This window comes from Ambystoma mexicanum, chromosome 3p, assembly GCF_040938575.1.
Source record: "Ambystoma mexicanum isolate Mex_15411 chromosome 3p, UKY_AmexF1_1, whole genome shotgun sequence".
NCBI classification, from domain to species: Eukaryota; Metazoa; Chordata; class Amphibia; order Caudata; family Ambystomatidae; genus Ambystoma; species Ambystoma mexicanum.
Genome location: NC_090925.1, coordinates 51,331,431 through 51,337,798, shown reverse-complemented (window position 1 = coordinate 51,337,798; position 6,368 = coordinate 51,331,431). Strand labels below are relative to the sequence as shown.

General features: G+C 43.8%; 1 pseudogene; it reads left to right on the top strand.

The window, feature by feature from the left end:
* The first annotated feature begins 1,676 nt into the window (after positions 1-1,676).
* LOC138579481 (CTD small phosphatase-like protein 2 pseudogene) lies at positions 1,677-2,719 on the top strand (annotated as a pseudogene).
* Positions 2,720-6,368: the final 3,649 nt, after the last annotated feature.

Here is a 6,368-nt window from a genome sequence, read left to right as displayed (position 1 = left end):
TGTTCTCTTGTGGGCTATTCTCAGTGTCATGCTGACTGTGGCCAGATGCATGTATTGGGAAGGTACCATCAGCATGATGATGTATTAGTGTACATGGTCATTCACTGCATGGAACTCGGGGGGCAGTGCAGGGGTTGTGTGTGGGAAATGTGACACTGTGTGGGTTAGTCATGTTGCATTGGCATGAGGTGGGTGGATGTGGTTGCATGTGTGCCAGGACACATGGTGATGGGTGGCTGGTGAGTTAGTGTATGCTTTGTTGCATGCCACTCAGGGGGGCACATGTTGCTGTATGTTTGGGTGCATGGATGTGTTGCTGGCTCTCCCATTGATTTGTATTTCTCTACAGACGAATTTGGCATGGAATGATGCATGCAGAAATTGTGGAGGAAGTAGCACCTCTATTCATGCACAGGAAAAAGCATGAGTGTTTGGTGGTTTCCAGCCCAACATAGGATGAGTTTGGTGGACTGCATGGTCCAGATGATGCAGGCACACATGGGGTGAGGCAAGATGTGCATTCCTCTTGCACTGCACTGTTTTTTTTCAGTTTCAACATGGCTGTATTCATGTGACTGTATTGTGAGCATAATGGTTGTCAGGGAATACTTTGGCCACTGAACCTGTTTATCATTGTGTACCAGGCATTTTAGGCCCAGGGCTGTCCTCGCTTGTCTTTGTTAGCATCAATGTTGCAGTATACCTTCATACTTGTGGTCTCATGTGTGTGGTTTTGTGTCTACATGCATTTGAGTTGTTGTTGGCCATGTGACAGCAGTCTGCTTGTGCTGTGTGCTTTTGGGTGTACTACAATGGACACTCTTGTGTACAGTTGTTGTGCCTACGCAGTTCACTTGTGCACTGCCATGCAGATTATGGGTATGAGTCACAGGCTGTTTCATATGTGATGGCATTATTATTTGATGCTCCTGTGAATGTGGTGTCAGACATGTTTGCTCACTTACAAATTGGCTCTTATTCAATGGTTGTTTTGATATGGGGTGAAATGTATCCTGATTCACAGTATGTATGTCACATGTGCCCTGTTTTCACACTCACAACAGCATGGCTATGTGTGTGCCTGTATCATGCATGATCCCACAGCTTTTAAATCCGATTTTGGTTTGCTTATGAAATTGGTTGAATTGTTGACTTTGGTGTCCATGAATGGCTAGGTGCTAAGATTTTATTGTTGCAGAGTTACTGCATTTTTCTGATGCAACATATTTTTAATATTTCATGTATTTTTGCCATTTGTACAGCTGTTGAGCCTCCAGAATGATTTCACTACATGCTTTGCAAAGTGGTAGTGGTATACTCCGACTTAGAAGTCTTTTCTGGGTTCTCTGCTTGTGCATGCTGTTTTATGTCTAATGAACACACACAATTTTGCCCTCCCAGTGGCACATTCTCTGGGTGTTGTTGTGGGAACAGTCCATCAACACAGCCACATTTTCACCTGTTCTTCATCATTCTGCATGTTCCCCCTCCTATTTTGGTCGATGCGTAAGCCCGTCCAGCACTCTGCGTGGAGTCTTGTGCAAGGCGCGTGTCAACTTGCAGAGGCATTCCGGACATGCACAAACTCCTCGCAAGTCCCAAGAAAGTCCTGCACTGATTGGCATGCAAATCCCTGAATTACCATGCAAATATTTTCATGAATCGGGCCCTTAATCTCATCCAATTAATGCACAGGAGAAAAGCCCATCACTCGTGTACGGGGGAAAGGTCAAGTCAATGGAGAGGCTGCAAGTTATGATGTGGCCATTCCACATGTAAAGTTGAATGGGAAACTCAAAGAAGCATGTGCCCCTGGCAAGCCTCCCAGAACCACCTTGCTGGGAACCATTTTCTCTCCCGTATTCTGGAAATAGTCAAACAGCTTGATGAAAATGTTGATGGGATCACAACTATTACTAGGACATTAAACACTGGAGCAGCCTAGGTGCTGCAAGTCAGATCTGCCATTAACAATGGTACTAAGCACGACCTTCTCCCTCTCCTCTAAACATGCTACGGCTACCTCTGAGGAGGACTGGTAGTTCTTTGACCCGTATTATTTCATCAAGCACGCTCCACCGCTGACTGCAGAGAACTTGAATAGGAAGCCCGCCCTGCCACTAAAAACTCCAAGCACTCAGATCCAGAATTGTCTCCGTTTCTTTACCCGGACGACACCTTAGTCCATTGCAGCTTAAATGAACTTGAAGTTTCAGCTGTAACATTCCAAGATGTCATTTAGCAGGTTTAGGTGAGATTAAGGCTGTTCGTCCGAGAATTCTGGGAGCGAATGTTGCTGATCTATGAGAAACCCTTGTGTACAGGCATGTTATAAATGAAATATCATATGATATCATGTAATTTACTACGTCAAAGAAAGTGTATGCCGACAAGTTGTTGAACATATTGGATGCTAAAAACCATCTTGTCACACACAGACTTTCCTTTGCGTGTTATGTTTGCGTACAAGCAAACTAAATCAAAGATTGTAATATTTTTCGAAGAAATGGTTGAAAACCAATCAACATTGAAAACTCACCAGAAGTCTTTGCATACCAGATTTTTTAATGGAATTCCTACCGAGAGCTGGTTCATGGATAAAAACAAGGATCTTCTGAAACTCATCCCCTCCCTGGAAAAGCTGGTTGCACTGCGTGAGGATGTGTGAGCTCATATCAGAGCCAGGTTTAGCTTGCATGACGTGTTACCCCAGAACTAAACAACAGACCTTGTCAGATCGCTGGAGGGGTTCCGGGAAGAAGATGCCAGACGTCTTACGCCAGGACTGACCATCAGACCTTGTCAGATCTCTGGAGGGGTTCCGGGAAGAAGACGCCAGACGTCTTACACCAGGACTGACCATCAGACCTTGTCAGATCTCTAGAGGGGTTCCTTGAAGAAGATGCCAGACATCTTACCCCAGGACTGAACATCAGACCTTGACAGATAACTGGAGGGGTTCCGGGAAGAAGATGCCAGACGTCTTACCCCAGGACTGAACATCAGACCTTGTCAGATCTCTGGAGGGGTCCCGAGAAGAAGACGCCAGACGTCTTACGCCAGGACTGAACATCAGACCTTGTCAGATCTCTGGAGGGGTTCCGTGAAGAAGACGCCAGATGTCTTACCATAGGACTAAACATCAGACCTTGACAGATCGCTGGAGGGGTTCCGGGAAGAAGATGCAAGACTGTGCTGATTTTTCAAAAACACAGCAACAATCCCATTCCCATTCGTGTTGACCTCTTCTTAGCTTTCCTCATCTTTGGTGCCCCACCATAACCAAGACAAGCGAGAGTAAACTTGCCGATCTGTTTCCGGCTCCTTACCAGAAGGTAGGGGTCTTGAAAGCAGGAACTCTTTAGAAATTGCCTTGCATACAGCTCCTATGAGGACATCTGTGCTTGCAGAGGGATCCCGTCACACCCCTCTTATGCCAGCCTTTTATGACATAACAGGATGGAAATTGACATTTCTACCCCCTCTCCTGCTTGGTGTTCCTGAGCCATTTTTCTGTTACTTTTTTAGAATCTGATTTCAACAGGAATGGCCAGTAAATGTTTTTAACTTCCTGTTCAGATATATAGACGTTTTACATTTTGACCTGCATTAGGGTAGCATTTGGTAATGCACTCCTTTGGTCAATGGTCACTACTGGTTGAAGAATCGGCATGTTACTGCTTATTTTAAAGCACAAACCAAAATCAAGTTTAAATGGATTTTTATTAAACTGCTTACTTTTATTTCTGCAACACATTAGGATCTGCCTATTCGTTTTTTTTTTTTTTTAATCCAACAGATTATACGTTGATTTTATGTATCAGCAACTGGCAGTTCTTTTGCATTTCATTAAGCAAAAGTCCAGGTATTAAACGGAATGACAATGTATGGCCATGTATTACACGGAATAAAATACCCCCTACCTTAAGTAAAAAGGATATGTTTTCTCATAAAGACTACACAACAAAATGTATTGTTATTTTTAAACAGCCATTCTGAAATGTATAACTGTACGTTAAAACAACATGGAGATTTCTGAGCAGCAGGATCGGTGACATGATGGCGACAGTGTCAACAACTATGGACCTAAAGTTCAATATTACTAAAGTACATGTTCATTGTAAGGCTTGTTTATAAACAACATTTTTTGTTTACCTTCCCGGTGAACACTTTTATTTCAATTTCGTTAGGGATCAAGTTTTTAATGCATAACATTGTGCCATTACATAGCATAGGTGGGTCGAGATTGCAAAGCTGCATGATGGGTGACCCAATTTCAGTCGAAGGTGATGTGGTGGCATTCCCGGGGGGTTGAGTGAGTTGAGGAATTCTGTTGGATAGTTTATGGGTTTGTCGGCATCCACCACCATATCGATTGACATGTACTTAGTAACTGTGCCCGGAAGCATATCTTGAATCTGATCCTAGGGCCTGAACATCGAGTTGTCTTCCTCCTGTCGGGAACAGTGCTTCTACAACCACATTGATGTTTCACCGATTTCAGGCAACTGTCTCATGTGTGAAGGTGTTGAAATCTGGGGAAAGGGGCGGGGTGTCCAAATGTCATGTAGCTAATAATGGCTTGAGGGTCCTAACAGGTAACTATACAAAATGTGGTGCAGATTGGTGAAACGGTGTCAAATTGTATAAGGAACAACGCTTCACTTCACATCGTGCCACAAAAATGTTTCACTTTTATATATATGTACAGAATTAAATTTAACAGTTCTTTTAGATGTTAAAAATGTCGATTTTTTTTTTTGCAGATTTATTTGTAAGCCATTCACTAATGCCAGATCAGTAAATGCTCAGAGCACCTCACCTGTAAACCATTCACTAATGTGGAATTTGTATATGCTTGGAGCACCTCACATCTAAACCATTCACTAATGCGTAATCTGTAAATGCTCAGAGCACCTCACCTGTAAATCATTCACTAATGCGTAATCAGTACATGCTCGGAGCACCTCACATGTAAACCATTCACTAATGCTTAATCCGTAAATGCTCGGAGCACCTCACCTGTAAACCATTCACTAATGCGTAATCTGTAAATGCTCACAGTACCTCACCTGTAAATTATTCACTAATGCACAATCTGTAAATGCTCGAAGCACCTCACTTGTAAACCATTCACTAATGTGTAATCAGTACATGCTTGTAGCACCTCACTTGTAAACCATTCACAAATGTGTAATCCGTAAATGCTTGGAGCACCTCACCTGTAAACCATTCACTAATGCGTAATCAGTACATGCTTGTAGAACCTCACTTGTAAACCATTCACTAATGTGTAATCCGTAAATGCTTGGAGCACCTCACCTGTAAACCATTCACTAATGCGTAATCAGCACATGCTTGTAGCACCTCACCTGTAAACCATTCACTAATGTGTAATCAGTACATGCTCAGAGCACCTCGCCTGTAAACCATTCACTAATGCGTAATCAGTACATGCTTGTAGCACCTCACCTGTAAACCATTCACTAATGTGTAATCAGTACATCCTCAGAGCACCTCGCCTGTAAACCATTCACAAATGCGTAATCAGTACATGCTTGGAGTACATCACGTGTAAGCCATTCACTACTGTGTAATTAGTACATGCTCGGAGCACCTCACCTGTAAGCCATTCACTAATGTGTTATCAGTACATGCTCGGGGCACTTCACCTGTAAGCCATTCACTAATGCGTCATCAGTACATGATGGGAGCACCTCACCTGTAAGCCATTCACTAATGTGTCATCAGTACATGCTCGCAGAACCTCACCTGTAAGCCATTCACTAATGCGTCATCAGTACATGCTCGGAGCACCTAACCTGTAAGCCAATCACTAATGCGTCATCAGTACATGCTCGGAGCATCTCACCTGTAAGCCATTCACTAATGCGTCATCAGTGCATGCTCGGAGCACCTCACCTGTAAGCCATTCACTAATGCGTCATCAGTGCATGCTGGGAGCACCTCACCTGTAAGCCATTCACTAATGCGTCATCAGTACATGCTCGGAGCACCTCACCTGTAAGCCATTCACTAATGCGTCATCAGTACATGCTCGGTGCACCTCACCTGTAAGCCAATCACTAATGCGTCATCAGTACATGCTCGGTGCACCTCACCTGTAAGCCATTCACTAATGCGTCATCAGTACATGCTGGGAGCACCTCACCTGTAAGCCATTCACTAATGCGTCATCAGTACATGCTGGGAGCACCTCACCTGTAAGCCATTCACTAATGCGTCATCAGTACATGCTGGGAGCACCTCACCTGTAAGCCATTCACTAATGCGTCATCAGTACATGCTGGGAGCACCTCACCTGTAAGCCATTCACTAATGCGTCATCAGTACATGCTGGGAGCACC